The sequence below is a fragment of the Puma concolor genome, chromosome E3 (genome assembly GCF_028749965.1).
Source record: "Puma concolor isolate L17-30 chromosome E3, mPumCon1.1.hap2, whole genome shotgun sequence".
Taxonomy (NCBI): Eukaryota; Metazoa; Chordata; class Mammalia; order Carnivora; family Felidae; genus Puma; species Puma concolor.
Genome location: NC_141682.1, coordinates 26,460,895 through 26,483,130, shown reverse-complemented (window position 1 = coordinate 26,483,130; position 22,236 = coordinate 26,460,895). Strand labels below are relative to the sequence as shown.

Genomic DNA, 22,236 nt, shown 5'->3' with positions numbered 1-22,236 from the left:
CCAGTTTTTCTGTCCTCTCTCCCCCAAAATAGCTCCCTACCCTCCACAGCTTCTCTCTCCCCCACTTCACCTCTCTGCACTGCATATCTGCCAAATTCTGTGGTTCAAATTATGCACATTGTTGTGTTAATCCTCAGATCAATTTTCTAGGTGTACACAATGGTTTGGTGCTGATCTAGATGCATTTCAGGGATGAGAGAAGCTGAGAACTTCCATGCTGCTCTGCCGTCTTGGCCCCACCCAAAGAAGTTTCTCTGTTTCTCTAAATCTTGTTCAGGATGTTCCCAGTGGGTGAGTTTCTTGCTATATTTGGCCTAGCTCTCAGTAACAAGCATGTGAACCAATGTTAAAAATCTGAGAAACCAGGTTGGTAAGTTGGAATGAATATGTTAAATTCTTCAGCAAACATATAAGGGTCCTCAGTCATTTTAGGAAATGCTTTAACTCTGACTTGAAATTCAGCTTTAGTCTCATGCACATAAAATACTTGGGGTCTGTTTATTTTGATGAATTCCCAATAGTTTATTTTTGCTTTTGATTCCTTTTCTTTAGGAGACGTATCTAGAAAAATGTTGCTGTAACTGATGTCAGAGAATTACTGACTGTTTACTTCTAGGATTTGTATGGATTTAGGGCTTTAATCAATTTTGAGTTAATTTTTGTGTATAGTGTTAGAAAGAGTCCAGTTTAATTCTTTTATATGTAGCTGTCTAGTTTTCCCAGCAGAATATATTGAAAAGACTGTCTTTTCCCTATTGTATATCCTTGTCTCCTTTGCTATAGATGAACTGATCATCTATATGTGGGTTTATTTCCGGAGTCTCTATTCTGTTCCACTGATCTATGTATCTGTTTTTGATCTAGTGCCATGCTGTTTTGATTACTACAGCTTTATAGTGTATCTTCAAATCTGAGATTGTGCTATTTCCAGCTTTGTTTTTCTTTCTCATTATTGCTTTGCGTATTTCAGGTCTTTGGTTGTTCCATACATATTTTAGGATTATTCTAGTTTTGCAAAAAAAAAAATACTTTTATTATTGAGATAGGGATTGCATTCAATCTATAGACTGTTTTGGGTAATATGGACATCACACCAATGCTAATTATTCCAACACAGGAACATGGAATATCATTCCATTTGTGTTATCTTCAGTTTCATTAGTGTTTTATAGTTTTCAGTATATAGGTCTTTCACCTCTCATAAAAAGCTTTTGCACAGAAAAGGATACCATCAGCAAAGAGCACAACCTACTGAATGGGAGAATGTATTTGCAAATGACATATCTGATAGGAGTTAATATCTAAACTATAAAAAGAACTCATACAACTCAACACCAAAAAACTATCCAATTAAAAAATGGACATTTCTAAAAGACATTTTTCCAAAGAAGTCATACAGATGGCCAGTAGACATATGCAAAGATAAGATGCTCAACATCACTCATCATCAGGGAAATGCAAATCAAACTGTAATGTGATATCACCTCATGCCTGTTAGAATGGCTAAAATCAAGAACACAAAAAACAAGTGTTGGTGAGGATGTGGGCAAAGAATAACCTCGTGCACTGTTGTTGGGAATGTAAATTGGTACAGCCACTGGGGATAACAGTATGGTATTTACACAAAAAATTAAAAATAGAAATATCATATGGCCCAATACTACCACTATTGATATTTACCAGGAAAACACTAACTAGAAAAGATACACACACCCTTATGTTTATTGCAGCACTTTTTACAATAGCCAAGATATGGAAGCAATCTTAGTGCCCATTAGTAGATGAATGGATAAGGAAAAAGTGGTATATGTATATGATGGAATATCATACAGCTTTAAAAAGCATGAGATCATGCCATGTGAGACAACATAGAAGGACCCAGACGGCATTATACTAAGTGAAATAAGTCATGCCCAGAAGGACAAATACCATATGATTCCACTCATAAATGGAATCTAAAAAAAAAAAAAAATGAATAGGAAAATAAGCAGAATCAGAACTATAAATATAGAGAATAAAAGGATGGTTATTGGACAGCCAAGGTGGGGGTACAAAATGGAAGAAGGGGAGAGGGAGATACAGGCCTCCAGCTGTGAATTGAGTAAGTCATGGGAATAAAAAGCAAAGCATAAGGAATACAGTCAATGATACTGTAATGGTGATATAATGGGACAGGTAGTAGCTATGTGGTAGAGCCCCTCCCTAAGGAATGTGGTGGAGGCCTTCTCAGAACAAAGGAAGGCAATGTTACCCAGTGAACTCCCAGACACATATGCATAGCTCTGACAGGACTCTGTAACTTGGACTGGGTCCAATCAGACTATATGTGTCACCATATATGGGAGACAAAGAAAGAGAAATTGCATAAAAGGCTACACCCCACTGCACTCAGGGCTCAGTTTTCTAGGTATGAACCCCTTGAGCCTATGCAAGCACGACAAATAAAGTTGCTTCCTGGACAAAGAAAGCCTCAGTGTCCCATCTCTCTGTGCGAGAATCCTGCTATATTTCTTGGGGGCTTGCTTCAGGGATTTGGGGATGGTGCATTTCCACCTCCTTTGTTGCTGGGGTATGAACCTTGGAGCACCAGAAGAAGTGACCTCACCTGGCGCCAGCAGACCACTTGATCCATAGGAGACTAGCCCCTCCTGGCACACTGGGGCCAGGGCCCCAGATGCACAATAGAACCTGGTGAGGCCCAGGAACCAGTTCAGGGAATATCGCTGGTCAGACTGGTAAAAACCCATGTTTGTTTTGGTAGACCTTCCCCTAAGCAGCAGAAGGGGAGCCTGACCACCTCCCAGAGTAGCCTGAGTAGTTCCATAAGGAATAAGAAATCAAGCCACAACTCTAAGGTGCTGGGCATCAGGTTGGAATCACTCTATGTATGTGAATGAGATGGACAGTGGAAAGGTTCTGACCTGACCAAAGGGCTGAAGCAAGTGTTGAATCCCAATCTACGGTTCCATGGTGAGTAACTTCATACAGCTTAAGGTGACATCAGACTTCCTCATGAGTCTTTTCCCGGTCAGGGCTTGATACTGGACCTATCAATGCTAAGAGGCACCTGAAATATCTCCTGGAGGATGGAGATTCCTGGCCTCCTGAGGGAGGTATTCAGTCAGTACTATCTTAAAGTTAGATCTATATTGGGAAAGAGAAGGTAAATGGTCAAAATTTCCTCATGTAGAGTTGTAAGTTAGGTGCCAACCTTCTGGCCCTTTTAGGGGGCCAAGAAAAGCAAGTTCTTCCAGACTTTCCTCTTGAGAGCCCTTCTCAGGAAAAGCCACTTGTTAGACCCTCATGTCCTCCTTATCCAGGATTGTCAGAGATGAAAAGTTTCAGGTTACCAAAGCTCTTGATAGCTGTGTTAACAATTACTCATGAAAACCTTGAGACACACGAAATTAACCATCGTTTCAAGTCATCCCTTTGCTAACAAATTGCAACAGAGAAAACAGGAGCTTCTTTGACCTTTAGCAAATGTTGGTAAACTTTCACATTTCATGCTGACAACTTGAAAGATATGTCTATCTTAATTAAACCAACAAACTTAGTTTAGATATTCTAAACTAATATCTAAATTAGTTTAGATATTGAGTATGTTCCACCTTTTAAGTATGACACTTAAAAGTCAACCAATTTGTTCCCCATTGTCAATTTGTACCTGGGACACTGGTGAGGAATCTGAAGTGGGCAGTGTAAGTCCAAGGGTGTGCTCTTTGCCCTTTGATAGTAAAGGAAGCAGGAGGAGCCAATGGTGCCAGAGGCACCGAGGATGGTACAGGAACCAGATATGCAGGCAGTACCCAAGGTGGTGCAGAAACAGGAGGAGGGGGAGGGGAAGGCAGGGATGGGAGGTCATCTTCCTGCTGCCTGGAAGGCTGGAGGCAGGTAAAAGCCCAGAGGGCAGAGAAAGAGCTTTTCTGGTCCTAAAGCCTGTCGTCTCAGACAGATGACCAGATGCAGATGTTTTTTCCCCACACTCAAGGGGAATTGGGCAGTACATATCTGGTCAGTGAAGACAGGGAACTTCCCTGAAACAAAAGGAGTTTTGGCAGCTGCTTGGGAATATTATTATTATTTTTTAATTTTAATGTTTATTATTTGAGAGAAACAGAGACAGAGAGCAAGCAGGGGAGGGGCAGAGAGAGAGGGAGACGCAGAATTAGAAGCAGGCTCTAGGCTCTGAGCTGCCAGCCAGAGCCTGATGTGGGGCTCAAACAGACGAACTGTGAACTGCGAGATCATGACCTGAGCTGAAGTCAGCCATTTAACTAACTGAGCCACCCAGGCGCCCCAGGAATATTCTTTAAAGTCCCTGTCCCAAGGTAGGTTCACCAGAGACAATTAGCTCCAATTATAGCCATTAACCTGGGAAATGAATGAAGGAGAAGCTCCCACATACAGCTAGAGGAACCTGAGCCTATAAAGAGGAACAAAGAGTGTCACCATCCCCTTTGTTAGGGATGGCCTGTGTTTCCTCAAGCAAGATGGGTTTGTTCAGAGGAGGCCTGTTTAAACAATCATCCAGTATATCAGGAGGGAGTTTATCAGCCTGCTTAGTGGCCAAATATATTCATCAAGAGGCCCTTAGATCAGGGTCCTGATTGGGGACCATTCAGGCCTGGACAGAGGGTACCTCAGTCCATTTGCCCTGTTCCTGCAGAAGAGATCTAATGGAAAAGCTATACTTAAGCTTAATGTGCCATTAATGGGCCATTTTCCCTCATATCCTAAGGAATAATGAGACCTTGCAGTGTTACAAAAGACCAGTCCTTTTTTAAACCTTGCGATCTTAATTGGTTCCAGTAGGTTGAAAGGCATGCCAAAGGAGAGTCCCTGGGAACCAAAGAAGCAGCCTAGAGAAAATCCATTACCAAAAATCCACACCATCACCCCCACCCCCAACTCCTGGGTGGCATCCCACACAGGATATGTCTTTGACACTAGGAACCTGTGACATACCATAGTTTTCATTTGGGTTCACTCTTGGGTTGTGCATTCTGTGGGACTGGACAAATTTTTGATGACATGTATCTACCATTATAGTATCATACCTACTAGTTTCACTGCCCTAAACATCCTCTGTGCTGCACCTATTCATCCCTCCCCCTCCCTCTCCCCTAAGCCCTGACAGCCACTGACCTTTTTACTGTGTCCATTATCTTGCCTTTTCTAGAATGTCGTATAGTTGGAATAATAGTGTATGTAGCCTTTTCAGATTTGCTTCTTCCACCTAATAACATCTGTTTAGGTTTTTCTCCATGTCTTTTCATAGCTTGATACCTTATTTCACTATAGCCCTGAATAATATTCCATTGTCTGAATGTACCACGGTTTTCTTATCCATTCACCTACTGATGAATACCTTGGTTACTTCCTACTGTTGGAAATTATTATTAAAACTACTCTAAACATCAGGGTTTTGTGGGTAAAACTTTTTGGATAAATACTGAGGAGCACAATTAATGGATCATAGGCTAAGAGTTTTGTAAGAATCACCCAACTTTCTCCAAAGTGGCTGTACCATTTTGCATTCCCTCCAGGAATGAGTGAGTTTCTGTTCCACATCCACAACAACATTTTGTATAGTAAGCATTCTAGATTTGGGCCATTCTAACTGGTGTACTGATATCTCACTGTTGTTTTAATTTTCATCTACCTTGTGACATATGATGTAGAACATGTTTTCATATGCTTATTTGCTATGTGTATATCTTTCTGTTGTGGCATCTGTTAGTCATTGCTCTATTTTTCAATCAGGTTGCTTGTTTTCTTACTGTTGAGTTTGAAGAGTACTTAGCATATTTTAGGTAACAGTCCTTTACAGGTGTGTCCTTTACAAATATTGTCTACCAGTCTGTGACTTCTCTTTTTGTTCTTTTGATGAAGATTACCTCTTATTTGTTTTTGCTCCTTAATATTTTATTTGAAGCATTAGAGTCCAAAACTTAGTATTATTACTAAGTTTGAGAAAAGAAAGCAAAACTGAGAATTTGCCCTGAAAACATCTGGTGTACTTTAGCTTACTTTGTATAATAACAGTAAAGCTATAGATGCAACTATGTGATCATTCCTGGCATAAACACATACTGAGTCAAGTGTTGATGTAGGGGAGTTTGGATGCAAATTGTCTGACAAAAATTATATGTCAACTGTAATTATGTTTTGAAATCCATTCCTAATTGTACAATACTATCATGAAAATGGTTCCTTTTTAAAAAAAATTTTTTGAGAGTGTGCATGAGCAGTGGGGAGAAGCAGAGTGGGAGGGAGAGAGAATCCCAAGCATGCTCTATGCCCAGTATGGAGCCCAGTGCGGGTCTTGATCCCATGACCCTGGGACCATGACCTGAGCCGAAATCAAGTCAGATGCTCAACCAAATGAGCCACTCAAGCAACCCCAAAATGGTTCTTGTTTAATGAAAAATATTTGAGAGCTTCAAAAATTTTCTCAGGATGCTGAATCTCTTCGTTATCTTTTTTTCTTAGAGGGCTTGTCACATCATTCCTCCTGTTCATTTTCTGTCCTTCAGATGTTTCTGATCTCACTCTCTGACATACTCCTTTGTCATTTTATGAGTGATTTTAATACTTTCCAGCATCAGTGCTCTTAGCATCTTGAAATCTTACCATTGACAGCAGAGGCCAGCATCAAGAATGTTGCAAGGAGGGTGAGGAATAGCCACTTGAATGAATTAGAGAGGAATACTCAAGAACATTACCAAAGGACAAACCTTTCTAAGGAAAGAGTTAGTGTGTTTTCAGTTGTACAAGGTTTAGTTAGACCCTGGTGGAAGCATGACTTTGTCATTGCATTTATGTGGAGGTTACATGTGGGTTTAGAAAATGTGTGTGTTTCTCTGCTGACGCATGACAAAGCCATCACAGTGATCAATGGTACATGCAGCAGGTTCCTTAGGAAACATCATTGTGTTGGTGGCCAGTGGTAGTTCGCTCAGCATCATTCTACCCATGGATCCTAATGAGGATCCGGATGATCCCTTCCCCATGGTTTAGTCAGAACCAACTGACGGTTTTAGGGATAAGATGAAATCTTCTGACCCCCCACAGCACCAGAGCCATGATAGTTGCTGCTTCCTTCCCTTCTGAGATGGACAAGGCCTGTCAGGACTTTTCTACTCATCTCTGAGGAGGAAGCCTGTTTGAGGGAGCAAGGGAGGGTCTCATCAGCCCTCTTTGCTGCATAACATGTGGAATCAGCACCTGACCCTTCTAAGTCATTGCCTTTTTGTTCTCTACTATAAGGGGCTTTCAGAATGATTAGTGGTCATTCTGAGGGGCATACCAAGTGGGAGAGGGCCTGGGGAGCCAACGAGGTGGCTGGGGGTGTCCTGAGCATCTTGATTTGGTAGGTGGTTCCACAGATGAATGCACATGTACAAATTTCATTGAGCCATTTTACAGTATTGTGCAAATTAAATTGTGTATTTTATAAACTCAATTAATATCATTTTAAAGTAATTTTGATAAGAACAAAGAGTACTTAAAAGCAAGTGCTTCTAGCAGTGATGGTTGTAGAACCACCATGATAAATTTCATGGTGTGCAAATATCTTTTTCTTTTCTTTTCTAAAAAAAAAATTAACTGAAGTTGAAAATATCTACATAAAAGTGCTCAATGAATTATCCTATTGTGGGTAAATATCTCAATTAAAATAACCAACCCAGAGTGAGTCTGTGATCATTATAAGTTGTTCAGTTTGTCTGGAGCCTAAGATTATTCATCTTAAATTCAGCTTGTTGTCTGACTGTGACAGAGAAGGGGGAACGGATGTTGGATGGCAATTATCATCTTGGCTCTAAATGGCCTGGAAGGTCTAGACCAAGGCCATCTCTCAGTGACCCCTGGCATCTAACCCCCGACAGTAGTGTATGCATGACCCTTCTGAGAGTTTCTCTGGTGCAAACTGTTCCCCCTCCCAGGATACCCCCCATCACCTGGTGAAGTCCCATTTATCCTTCAGATGTCAGGGGAAGTAGGACTTTTTTAGGGGAGGTACCCTTGTTCTCCTAAAATAAGTAATTTCCTTCTAAAATGTATCTTTATGGCCTTATTCGGTCCTTCCCTTAATAACACTTATTTCAGTTTCTGGCTATATACTTAGTACAGTTATTAGACCAAATTTTTTTTTTGCTCTGCTATATCTGAGCCCCATGAAGCTGGGCTGCATGTTCTGGCTCACCACGATGTACTTGCTTAGAAGAGAATAGGCTTATTCATCCATTAGTATTCATGGAGTGAATGAATGAATGAGTGAATGAATCAGAAACTTGGATACAGACAGGGATGCACAGGACCTTTTGCATGTTCCTTCAGTTCCTTAGCACACATGGAAACTATGTCTTGGAGCTCTAGTTCAGAGTATCTCCACTTTGACATTTTAGAAAATACTTCAAAGTATAAGAAATGTTGACTTTGTTCATGGCTGTGTGTGCCACCTGGCTACACGTTGGAGTGAGGCATATTTTTTTTTAAGTTTACTGATTTATTTTGTGAGTGTGGAGAGGGGCACAGAGAGAGGGGGACAGAGAATCCCACGCAGACCCCATGCTCAGCATGGAACCTGATGTGGGGCTTGATCTCATGAATGTTGAAATCATGACCCGACCTGAAATCAAGAGTTGGATGCTCAATGGACTGAGCCACCCAGGCGCCCCTAGAGTGAGGCATATTAATTAACCTAAAAACTCAAGCTGAGGCAGTAATATAATAGGACATGTAGGAGGCAGTCTTCAACTTCAGATCAGAAGATCTTATTGACTTTGTTACAATTACAGTCCATGTGCCAAAAAAATGCAGCCTGAATATTAGAATGAAACAGGTGATTATTCAACCCTGAGGCCTCAACACTAGCTGATGACATGGGACAAATTACTTCACCATTTGAGTCTGTGTTACATTAGAAAAACTGGGGAAGTAACTGTGTGCTTTCTAATCCTTTATGAAGTATAAGAGTCATGATGTGTGGAAATGACTCTGCACTTTGCACACAGTAACAGCTTAATCTGTGGTAACCTTCTTACTGTTATGAGAATGTGATTTACTGAGAGCAGGGACCCTGTTTGTTCTCTACAAGGTCCCTAAGACCTTGAATCATGTCTGACACATAGCAGGCATTTAACATTTGTTGAATGAATATTTGGAAGTCTTGGAGAGAAGGCAGAAGGAGGAATGGGACATACTTGTAAAATAGAATGATTTTTCTAGAAAAAGTTTACATTATCTTACAGCACCCCATTTCCATGTATATTTAGACAGTAGAGAGTCTTTTCTTCTTTTTCTTAAAACATGCTCATATAATGGGGAATAGGATGCAGAATTTGCCTGAAAGTTTCAGATGAAGCACCATAGCTCAGGGAGGACTAAACATGTACCCTCTTCCCTGACAAGAGGCAGTGAGATAAGAAACTCTGGGGAGCATGTGACTGTTGTATTTTATTTTTAAAAAATGATTATTTGTTTTTGAGAGAGAGGGAGACAGGGAGAAAGTCAGAGTGCGAGTTGAGGAGAGACAGAAAGAGAGGGAGACCCAGAATCTGAAGCAGGCTCCAGGTTCTGAGCTGTAAGCACAGAGCCCAACGCGGGGCTCAAACTCATGAACTGTGAGATTATGACCTGAGATGAAGTCGGATCCTTAACCCACTGAGCCACTTAGGTGTCCTGTGACTGTCATATTTCTTATATGGAGTGTCCATTTTTCATGGTTGGGGCCCAAAACAGAGGCAGGTGACAGGTATCTGGGCTCCCTGAGACAGTTATCCTACATACCAAAGGGAGATATGACTCTTCAAAATATGACACTTGAAGGCCTGGGTCACCCAGACCTGCCAGCTGCTCAAAAACCAAGAAGGAGTCATTGATCCTCCAGGTACTGAATTGGGCTGATGAGGTCGAGCATGCCCTGGTGGAACATCCAGCAGTGGCTGAATCGGCTGTGGTGAGCAGCCCGGACCCAATTCGAAGGGAGGTAAGGAGGAGGACACAGAGGTCATTGTGTCTGTGTGTGAGCACCTGGAAGGCAGATGCAGGAAAAACATTTTCCAGGCCATATATCCCCAATCTTCCACTTAGGGTGGAGGGAGGGCAGAATGCATGTGCATGTGCATTTACACTGTGTGGTCACCAGAGGGCACTGTGGCCCCAACTATGTGTGACAGAAAATGATGCTTGTGAATGCTGCTCCTACTGCTGCTGCCAACAATTTCCTATTGATGAGCCCTTTTTATGTGACAGGTTATTTCCCCCTCACAACAGCCTAATTCATTAAGGATTCTGATACCCTTTTTTTAATAGTGAAGAAGCATAAAGAGATTAAATGACTTTCTTGATCACAAAGCCCTTAAGTGGTGGAGGTGGAATGGGAATCTGAGAGATCTGGCTTCAGAGCATGCATTCATTGATTCAACAAGTGTGTGTTGAGTACCTAGTATGTTTAGGGCCCTGTGCCCTGTAATAGGGACATAAATAATTTAAAAATGGTTAATTACCGGGGCGCCTGGGTGGCGCAGTCGGTTAAGCGTCCGACTTCAGCCAGGTCACGATCTCGCGGTCCGTGAGTTCGAGCCCCGCGTCAGGCTCTGGGCTGATGGCTCGGAGCCTGGAGCCTGTTTCCGATTCTGTGTCTCCCTCTCTCTCTGCCCCTCCCCCGTTCATGCTCTGTCTCTCTCTGTCCCAAAAATAAATAAACGTTGAAAAAAAAATGGTTAATTACCAACATTTATTTCATGCCCACAGAACTCTATATACAATAATAGTAAAAATGGTAATGATAATGATAGGAATACAAATAATTTAAACTGGCTTCACATTTTACATGCATTATCTCAATGAATCTTGACATAAATGCAATGAGGGGTGAAGCTATGCTATCCCCATGTCACAGAGAAGGAAATGGAGGCCGAGAGGTTATTTTCTAAAGCAAAGAGTGGAAATTGGAAGTATGGAAACTGGTCCTGTTTTTTTTCCAAAGGCCCAACTCTCAACTTGTTTTTCCATTTATTTAATAAACATTTACTTTTTAAACTACGCATTTGTTTGCCACTCACCCTGAGCCTCACTCTGGTTCTGCATTGCAGGTGATGAAGGCATTTCTTGTCCTGACCCCGGAATTCCTCTCCCATGACCAGGACCAGCTCACCCAGGAGCTGCAGCAGTATGTGAAGTCAGTGACAGCCCCATATAAGTACCTGAGGAAGGTGAGTGAGGGCAGATGGATGGGATGTGCTCCCCTCCACTGGTTCCTGGGGCTCTGCTCGGGTGGCTGGGGTGAAGCTTATGTAGCCAATGGAATAAACATTTTCCTATGCAGAAGAAGCAATTCAACTTAGGGATTTGGAAGAATCAACTCAATCAGATGGAACCTCTGTCCTATGTCAGAAACATGGCTGACATGTCATCATAAAGAAAAAGATGAAACAAATTCTCAGAGATATCAAGAAGATTATTTGTGAGGAGTTAAGATGGCAGAGCACCATGGAGATCCTGAGCTTGCCTTATCCCTGAAACACAGCTAGATCAGCACGAAACCATTTTAAACACCTAGGAAATTGACCTGAGGACTGACAACAATCAACATAACTTGAGCCACAGTGTTCAGCAGGTACATGGTGCAGAGAGGTGAACTGGGGGAGAGAAAAGACAGGGAGGGTAGGGAGATGTTTTTGCAGAGAGAGGACAGAGAAAGAGAAAGGGGGAAAGTGTGGTGCATTGGAATTGTGCAAGAAAAGCACTCCCCTGAAAGTAGCTGGAAAGAAAGGGAGAGAAAGAATAAAAATGCTTACAGGGGACTGAACAAGAAATCAATTCCCCAAAACCTTTGACAGGAAGAAAGGAGAGGGTTTCAATATCATCAGGATTCTATGAACAGTGGAGTGCAGAGTCTGAAGTTTTGTAACTCAGTGCCTGGCTGTGCTCTGGTAAGGAAGTAGGGCGACTCCCCAGGAGCAGGGAGTGGGGCCTGAGAGGTCCATGGGCCACATGGGGAGAAGCGATTCCCCTGCTTGGAGTGCACTTGGTAGAGGCCATATGGCCTCCCCTCAGACAGAGATCTCATGTGGACCCCAGAGAGCAGCCACATTTACTGGTATTGAGACAAATACACCAGAGTGAAACCTGGAACCAGCTGTGTTTTGTGATTTGCCATAACCTCTGAACCTCTGCTGCTGCACGATCACACACATGTTTTCTGGACAAGCCTTCCCCTGGCCGCTGCTCACTGAGACCCTCCCCCAGTGAGTCAGTGCTTGTCCAAGCCCAGCTGTCTCCGAAGTGTGGGGTTTTGAAACACAACCCCATCTGAGATAAAACTCTGGAGGAAGGTGATGCTTGGCAGGCAGGCAGTGTGGACAGGATAGGGTAGAGGTGGGGAGCAGACAGAGGCTGGAGACAATGAAGAGGTGCTTGATCGCGAGTTGGTGAGAGTGTGAAGTTCCTGTGCCAGAGATTAGGGAGCTGGGTGAAGCCATTTCCACTTCTCCCATGCATGTACATGCGTACACCCACACCAATAAGCTATAGTGGAGAACAAAGCCATTATACTACGCATTGCCCAACTGCCCCTTCAGGCACATCCCCTAGTAGACCAGCACAAGTCACTTCACTTGCTTAGTATATGGACTATAGAGGGCTTCATAGTTTCAGTTCTAGGTGAAACTGGATGTAACTTCATTCGGGTTTTATTCTGTTTCCTGGTTCATTTATTTGTACATTTTCTTCTGTTTTGGCTTAAAATACAGACTTTTTTCTTCCTTTGTTTGTTCTTCTTTAGAAACAGAAAGGGAAAAACTTATTTTTGGTTTATTTTTTTATTTTTGACTTTTTAAGATCTTTTATTCTATTTCATTTATTTTATTTTATTCTAATTACATACATTTTAATTTTTGCTTTTTTTTCTTTTCTTTCATACTTTATTCTAGCAAGCTTCTGTCAACAAGCCAACCAAAACGCATCTAGGATATAGCATCCTTTATTTGAATTATTTTTTATTTTACTAATTTTTTTCTTCCTCTAAAATAACAAGATGAAGGATTCACCCCAAAAGAAAGAACAGGAAGAAATGATAGTCAGGGGTTTAATCAACACAGATATAAGCAAGATGTCTGAACTAGAATTTAGAACCATGAAAATAGGAGTTCTACCTGGGGTGGAAAAAAAGCATAAAATCTGGTTTTGAAGAGATAAATAAAATCTAGTCAGGATGAAATTAAAAATGCTCTAACTGACATGCAGTATTGAATGCATGTCACAACGACAAGGATGAATGAAGCAGAGCAGTGAATCAACAAAAAAGAAGATAAATTTATGGAGAATAATGAAGCTGAGAAAAGGAGGCAAACAGGCAAAAGAGCATGCTACAAGAAGTAGTCTCAAAAAACAAAAAAAGGAATAACATCTGAAAAATAGGAGTCCCAGAAGATGAAGAGAGAGAAAAAGGGACAGAAAGTTGATGTGAACAAATTATAGTGGAAAACTTTCATAATCTGGAGAATGGCACAGGCATCAAAATCCAAGAAGCACAGAGAACTCCCATTAGATTCAACAAAAAATGACCACTACCAAGGCATATCATAGTCAAATTCAGAAAATACACAGACAAGGGAAGAATTATGAAGGCAGCAAGAGAAAAAATGTCTTTAACATACAAGGGAAGACAGATCAGGTTTGCAGCAGACCTGTAAACTGAAACTTGGCAGGACAGAAAGGAGTCACAGGATATTCAATGTGCTGAATGAGAGAAATATGCAGCCAAGAATTCTTTATCCAGCAAGTCTGTCATTCAAAATAAAAGGAGAGATAAAAGAGTTTCCCAGACATTCAAAAACTAAAGGAGTTCATGACCACTAAACCAGCCCTGCAAGAAATTTTAAGGGGGACTCTGGAGAAAAGAAAAAAAAAAAAAAGAAAGAAAAAAAAGGAAAGACCAAAAGCAACAAAGATTAGAAAGGACCAGAGAACATCACCAGAAACACCATATCTATAGGCACCACAATGGTACAAAATTCATCTTTCAGTACTCAATCTAAATGTATGGACTGAACACTCCAATCAAAAGACATAGGGCATCACAGAGGCTAAGAAAACAAGTTCCATCTATATGCTGCTTACAAGAGACTCATTGTAGACCTAAAGATGCATGCAAATTGAAAGTAAGGGGATGGAGAATCATGCTATCATGCTAATGGTCATCAAAAGAAAGCCAGAATAGCCATATTTCTATCAGGCAAACTAGATTTTAAAATAAACACTGTAACAATAGATTAGAAAGGGCATTATATCATAATTAAGGGGTCTATCCACCAAGAAGATCTAACAATTGTAAACATGTATGCCCCCAACATTAAAGAACTCAAATATATAGATCAATTAATCACAGACATAGGAAGGAAGAAAGGTCTCAAATACACAACCTAACCATACACCTAAAGGAGCTGGAAAATAGCAAATAAAGGCCAAACATGCAGAGGAAGGGAAATAATAAGATTAGGACAGAAATCAATGATATCAAAATTAAACAAATTTTGATTTAAACAAATGAATGATATCAAAATTAAAACAAAAACAGTAGAACAGTTCAACTGTTCAAACAAGGAGCCTGTCCTTTGAAATAATTAATAAAATTGATAACCCCTTAGCCAGAGTGATCAAAAAGAAAAAAGAAAGGACCCAAATAATTAAAATCATGAATAAAAGAGGAGATATCACGGCCAACATTGTAAAAATTCAAACAGTAAGAAGAGCACTATGAGCAATTAAATGCCAACAGATTGGTCAATCAGGAAGAAATGGACAAATTTCTAGAAACATATAAACTACCAAAGCTGAAACAGGAGGAAATGGAAACTTTGAACAGATCCAAAACCACTAAAGTAATTGAATCAGTAATCAAAAATCTCCCAACAAAGAGTCCAGGGCCAGATGACTTTCCAGAGAAATTCTACCAAACATTTAAAGAAGAGTTACCACCTATTGTTTTGAAGCTGTTCCAACAAATAGAAATGGATGGAAAACTTCCAAACTCATTTTATGAGGCCAGTCTTACCTTTGTTCAAAAACCAGACAAAGACTGCACTACAAAGGAGACCAATGTCCCTGGTGAACCTGGATGCAAAAATTCTCAACAAGATACTAGCCAACTGGATCAAGCAGTACTTTAAGAGAATTATTCACCACAATCAAGTGGGATTAATTCCTAGGATGTAGGGCTGGTTCAGTATCCACAAATTAACCATTGTGATTCATCACATTAATAAAAGGACACGAACCACATGATCCTCTCAATATAGGTAGAAAAAGCATGTGACAAAATATAGCGTCCTTTCTTGATAAAAACCCTTGAGAAAGGAGGGATACAAGGACCATACCTCAAGATCATAAAGGCCATATAAGAAAGACCCACAGCTAATATCATCCTCAATGGGGAAAAACTGAGAGCTTTCCCCCTAAGGTCCAGAATCAGACAAGGATGCCCATTCTCACACAAATATCCAACATAGTATTGGAGGTCCTAGCCTCAGCAATAAGACAATACAAAGAAATAAAAGGCATCCAAATGAACAAGGAGGAAGTCAAACTTTCACTGTTCATAGATGACATAATACTTTATGTGGAAAAGCCAAAAACCTCCACCAAAAACTGCTGGAACTGCTCCATGAATTCAGCCAAGTCGCAGGATACAAAATCAGTGTACAGAAGTCAGTTGCATTTTTATACACCAATAATGAAGCAGCATAAAGAGAAATCAAGGAATATATCCCACTTACAATTGCACCAAAGCCCATAAAATACCTAGGGATAAACCTAACCAAAGGGGTGAAAATTTTCTAAACTGGAAAGTATAGAAAGTGTATGAAAGAAATTGAAGAGGACACAGAAAAGATGGAAAAACATTCATGCTCCTGGATTGGAAGAACAGATATTGTTAAAATGTCAATACTACCTAAAGCAATCTACATATTCAATGCAATTCCTATAAAAAGAATACCAGCATTCCTCACAGAGCTAAAACAATCCTAAAGAAAACCAAGTCTGGAGGCATCACAATTCCAGATTTCAAGATGTGTTACAAAGTTGTAATCATCAAGACAGTATGGTACTGGCACAAAACCAGACACTTAGATCACTGAAACAGAATAGAGAAACCAGAAATGGACTCACAAATGTATGGCCAACTAATCTTTTTATTTTATTTATTTATTTATTTTTTTTGCTGAAGATAGATTTTCTTTTTTTTTTCTTTTTTTTTCAATATATGAAATTTATTGTCAAATTGGTTTCCATACAACACCAGTGCTCATCCCAAAAAGGTGCCCTCCTCAATACCCATCACCCACCCTCCCCTCCCTCCCACCCCCCATCAATCCTCAGTTTGTTCTCAGTTTTTAACAGTCTCTTATGCTCTAACCCCTCTAACCCCTCCCCCATGGGTTTCTGTTAAGTTTCTCAGGATCCACATAAGAGTGAAAACATATGGTATCTGTCTTTCTCTGTATGGCTTATTTCACTTAGCATCACATTCTCCAGTTCCATCCACATTGCTACACAGGGCCATATTTCATTTTTTCTCATTGCCATGTAGTACTCCATTGTGTATATAAACCACAATTTCTTTATCCATTCATCATTTGATGGACATGTAGGCTCTTTCCATAATTTGGCTATTATTGAGAGTGCTGCTATAAACATTGGGGTACAAGTGCCCCTATGCATCAAGACTCCTGTATTCCTTGGGTAAATTCCTAGCAGTGCTATTGCTGGGTCATAGGGTAGGTCTATTTTTAATTTTTTGAGGAACCTTCACACTGTTTTCCAGAGTGGCTGCACCAGTTTGCATTCCCACCAACAGTGCAAGAGGGTTCCCGTTTCTCCACATCCTCTCCAGCATCTACAGTCTCCTGATTTGTTCATTTTGGCTACTCTGACTGGCGTGAGGTGATAGCTGAGTGTGGTTTTGATTTGTATTTCCCTGATGAGGAGCGACATTGAGCATCTTTTCATGTGCCTGTTGGCTATCCAGATGTCTTCTTTAGAGAAGTGTCTATTCATGTTTTCTGCCCATTTCTTCACTGGGTTATTTTTTCAGGTGTGGAGTTTGGTGATTTCTTTATAGATTTTGGATACTAGCCCTTTGTCCAATATGTCATTTGCAAATATCTTTTCCCATTCCGTTGGTTGCCTTTTAGTTTCGTTGGTTGTTTCCTTTGCTGTGTAGAAGCTTTTTATCTTCATAAGGTCCCAGTAGTTCATTTTTGCTTTTAATTCCCTTGCTTTTGGGGGTGTGTCAAGTAAGAAATTGCTACGGCTGAGGTCAGAGAGGTCTTTTCCTGCTTTCTCCTCTAGGGTTTTGATGGTTTCCTGTCTCACATTCAGGTCCTTTATCCATTTTGAGTTTGTTTTTGTGAATGGTGTGAGAAAGTGGTCGAGTTTCATTCTTCTGCATGTTGCTGTCCAGTTCTCCCAGCACCATTTGTTAAAGAGACTGTCTTTTTTCCATTGGGTGTTCTTTCCTGCTTTGTCAAAGATGAGTTGGCCATACATTTGTGGGTCTAGTTCTGGGGTTTCTATTCTATTCCATTGGTCTATGTGTCTGTTTTGGTGCCAATACCATGCTGTCTTGATGATGACAGCTTTGTGGTAGAGGCTAAAGTCTGGGATTGTGATGCCTCCTGCTTTGGTCTTCTTCAAAATTACTTTGGCTATTTGGGGCCTATTGTGGTTCCATAAGAATTTAAGGATTGCTTGTTCTAGCTTTGAGAAGAATGCTGGTGTAATTTTGATTGGGATTGCATTGAATGTGTAGATAGCTTTGGGTAGTATTGACATTTTCACAATATTTATTCTTCCAATCCATGAGCACGGAATGTTTTTTCCATTTCTTTATATCTTCTTCAATTTCCTTCATAAGCTTTCTATAGTTTTCAGCATACAGATCTTTTACATATTTGGTTAGGTTTCTTCCTAGGTATTTTATGCTTCTTGGTGCAATTGTGAGTGGGATCAGTTTCTTTATTTGTCTTTCTGTTGCTTCATTATTAGTGTATAAGAATGCAACTGATTTCTGTACATTGATTTTGTATCCTGCAACTTTGCTAAATTCATGTATCAGTTCTAGGAGACTTTTGGTGGAATCTATCGGATTTTCCATGTATAGTATCATGTCATCTGCAAAAAGTGAAAGCTTGACTTCATCTTTGCCAATTTTGATGCCTTTGATTTCCTTTTGTTGTCTGATTGCTGATGCTAGAACTTCCAACACTATGTTAAACAACAGCGGTGAGAGTGGACATCCCTGTTGTGTTCCTGATCTCAGGGAAAAAGCTCTCAGTTTTTCCCCATTGAGGGTGATGTTAGCTGTGGGCTTTTCATAAATGGCTTTTATGATGTTTAAGTATGTTCCTTCTATTCCGCTTTCTTGAGGGTTTTTATTAAGAAACGTTGCTGAATTTTGTCAAATGCCTTTTCTGCATCGATTGGCAGGATCATATGGTTCTTATCTTTTCTTTTATTAATGTGATGTATCACGTTGATTGATTTGCGAATGTTGAACCAGCCCTGCATCCCAGGAATGAATCCCACTTGATCATGGTGAATAATTCTTTTCATATGCTGTTGAATTCGATTTGCTAGTATCTTATTGAGAATTTTTGCATCCATATTCATCAGGGATATTGGCCTGTAGTTCTCTTTTTTTACTGGGTCTCTGGTTTAGGAATCAAAGTAATGTTGGCCTCATAGAAGGAGTCTGGAAGTTTTCCTTCCCTTTCAATTTTTTGGAAAAGCTTGAGAAGGATAGAGATTATCTCTGCTTTATTTTTTTTTTTAATTTTTTTTTCAACGTTTATTTATTTTTGGGACAGAGAGAGACAGAGCATGAATGGGGGAGGGGCAGAGAGAGAGGGAGACACAGAATCGGAAACAGGCTCCAGGCTCCGAGCCATCAGCCCAGAGCCTGACGCGGGGCTTGAACTCCCGGACTGCGAGATCGTGACCTGGCTGAAGTCGGACGCTCAACCGACTGCGCCACCCAGGCGCCCCGAGATTATCTCTGCTTTAAACGTCTGGTAGAACTCCCCTGGGAAGCCATCTGGTCCCGGAATCTTATTTGTTGGGAGATTTTTGAGGACTGATTCAATTTCTTTGCTGGTTATGGGTCTGTTCAAGCTTTCTATTTCCTCCTGATTGAGTTTTGGAAGTGTGTGGGTGTTTAGGAATTTGTCCATTTCTTCCAGGTTGTCCAGTTTGTTGGCATATAATTTTTCCTAGTATTCCCTGATAATTGTTTGTATCTCTGAGGGATTGATTGTAATAATTCCATTTTCATTCATGATTTTATCTATTTGGGTCCTCTCCCTTTTCTTTTTGAGAAGCCTGGCTAGAGGTTTATCAATTTTGTTTATTTTTTCAAAAAACCAACTCTTGGTTTCATTGATCTGCTCTACAGTTTTTTTAGATTCTATATTGTCTATTTCTGCTCTGATCTTTATTATTTCTCTTCTTCTGCTGGGTTTAGGCTGTCTTTGCTGTTCTGCTTCTATTTCCTTTAGGTGTGCTGTTAGATTTTGTATTTGGGATTTTTCTTGTTTCTTGAGATAGGCCTGGATTGCAGTGTATTTTCCTCTCAGGACTGCCTTCACTGCGTCCCAAAGCATTTGGATTGTTGTATTTTCATTTTCGTTTGTTTCCATATTTTTTTTCATTTCTTCTCTAATTGCCTGGTTGACCCATTGATTCTTTAGTAGTGTGTTCTTTTTTCTTTTTTTTTAACGTTTATTTATTTTTGAGACAGAGAGAGACAGAGCATGAACGGGGGAGGGTCAGAGAGAGAGGGAGACACAGAATCTGAAACAGGCTCCAGGCTCTGAGCTGTCAGCACAGAGCCCGACGTGGGGCTCGAACTCACGGACCGTGAGATCGTGACCTGAGCCGAAGTCGGACGCTTAACCGACTGAGCCATGCAGGCGCCCCTAGTAGGGTGTTCTTTAACCTCCATGCTTTTAGAGGTTTTCCAGACTTTTTCCTGTGGTTGATTTCAAGCTTCATAGCATTGTGGTTTGAAAGTATGCATGGTATGATGTCAATTCTTGTATACTTATGAAGGGCTGTTTTGTGACCCAGTAAGTGATCTATCTTGGAGAATGTTCTATGTGCACTCGAGAAGAAAGTATATTCTGTTGCTTTGGGATGCAGAGTTCTAAATATATCTGTCAAGTCCATCTGATCCAATGTATCATTCAGGGCCCTTGTTTCTTTATTGACCGTGTGTCTAGATGATCTATCCATTTCTGTAAGTGGAGTGTTAAAGTCCCCTGCAATTACCACATTCTTATCAATAAGGTTGCTTATGTTTGTAGTTGTTTTATATAATTGGGGGCTCCTGTATTCGGTGCATAGACATTTATAATTGTTAGCTCTTCCTGATGGATAGACCCTGTGATTATTATATAATGCCCTTCTTCATGTCTTGTTACAGCCTTTAATTTAAAGTCTAGTTTGTCTGATATAAGTGTGGCTACTCCAGCTTTCTTTTGACTTCCAGGAACATGATAAATAGTTCTCCATCCCCTCACTCTCAATCTGACGATGTCCTCAGGTCTAAAATGAGTCTCTTGTAGACAGCAAATAGATGGGTCTTGTTTTTTTATCCATTCTGATACCCTATGTCTTTTGGTTGGTGCATTTAGTCCATTTACATTCAGTGTTATTTTAGAAAGATATGGGTTTAGAGTCATTGTGATGTCTGTAGGTTTCATGCTTGTAGCGATGTCTCTGGTACTTTGTCTCACAGGATCTCCCTTAGGATCTCTTGTAGGGCTGGTTTAGTGGTGACGAGTTCCTTCAGTTTTTGTTTGTTTGGGAAGACCTTTATCTCTCCTTCTATTCTAAATGACAGACTTGCTGGATAAAAGATTCTTAGCTGCATATTATTTCTGTTCATCACATTGAAGATCTCCTGCCATTGCTTTCTGGCCTGCCAAGTTTCAGTAGAGAGATCGGTCACGAGTCTTATAGGTCTCCCTTTATATGTTAGAGCACGTTTATCCCTAGCTGCTTTCAGAATTTTCTCTTTATCCTTGTATTTTGCCAATTTCACTATGATATGTCATGCAGAAGATTGATTCAAGTTATATCTGAAGGGAGTTCTCTGTGCCTTTTGGATTTCAATGCCTTTGTCCTTCCCCAGATCTGGGAAGTTCTCAGCTATTATTTCTTCAAGTACAACTTCAGCACCTTTCCCTCTCTCTTCCTCCTCTGGAATACCAATTATGCGTAGATTATTTCTCTTTAGTGCATCACTTAGTTCTCTAATTTTCCCAGCATACTCCTGGTTTTTTTTTTTATCTCTCTTTTTCTCAGCTTCTTCTTTTTCCATAATTTTATCTTCTAGTTCACCTATTCTCTCCTCTGCCTCTTCATTCCGAGCTGTGGTGGTCATCTCCATTTTATTTTGCAGCTCATTAATAGCATTTTTGAGCTCCTCCTGGCTGTTCCTTAGTCCCTTGATCTCTGTAGCAATAGATTCTCTGCTGTCCTTTATACTGTTTTCAAGCCCAGTGATTAATTTTATGACTATTATTCTAAATTCACTTTCTGTTATATTGTTTAAATCTTTTTTGATCAGTTCATTAGCTGTCGTTATTTGGAGATGTTTTTTTGAGGGGAATTCTTCTGTTTTGTCATTTTGGATAGTCCCTGGAGTGGTGCAGAACTGCAGGGCACTTCCCCTGTGCCGTCTTGAATAACTTGTGTTGGTGGGCAGGGCTGCAGTCAGAACTGATGTCTGCCCCCAGCCCACTACTGGGGCCACAGTCAGACTGGTGTGTGCCTTCTCTTTCCCTCTCCTTGGGGGGGATTCACTGTGGGGTGGCATGGCCCATCTGGGCTACTTGCACACTGTCAGTCTTGTGGTGCTGGGGACCTGGCGTATTAGCTGTGGTGGATTGGCAAGGTGCACAGGGGCAAGAGGGGCAGGATCAGCTCGCTTTTCCTTCAGAGATCCACTTCGGGAGGGGCCCTGCAGCACCAGGAGGGAGTCAGACCCGCCAGAGGGATGGATCCACAGAATTCTGCACAGCATTGGGTGTTTGCACGGTGCAAGCAAGTTTCCTGGAAGGAACTGGTTCCCTTTGGGATTTTGGCTGGGGGATGGGTGAGGGAGATGGCGCTGGCGAGTGCCTTTGTTCCCCACCAAGCTGCGCTCTGTTGTCCGGGGCTCAA

The 22,236-nt window shown here is 40.8% G+C and overlaps 1 protein-coding gene and 1 long non-coding RNA gene across 2 annotated transcripts in view; both read left to right on the top strand.

The window, feature by feature from the left end:
• LOC147573077 (uncharacterized) overlaps positions 1 to 22,236 on the top strand; it is a 117,016-nt gene that overhangs the window by 59,267 nt on the left and 35,513 nt on the right. The window lies entirely within an intron of this gene.
• Positions 1 to 22,236, top strand: part of LOC147573079 (uncharacterized) — a 36,795-nt gene that overhangs the window by 11,769 nt on the left and 2,790 nt on the right. The window contains exon 4 of the long non-coding RNA XR_015245697.1: positions 11,103 to 11,222. This is a non-coding gene — a long non-coding RNA (uncharacterized LOC147573079). The remainder of the gene's footprint in view (positions 1 to 11,102; positions 11,223 to 22,236) is intronic.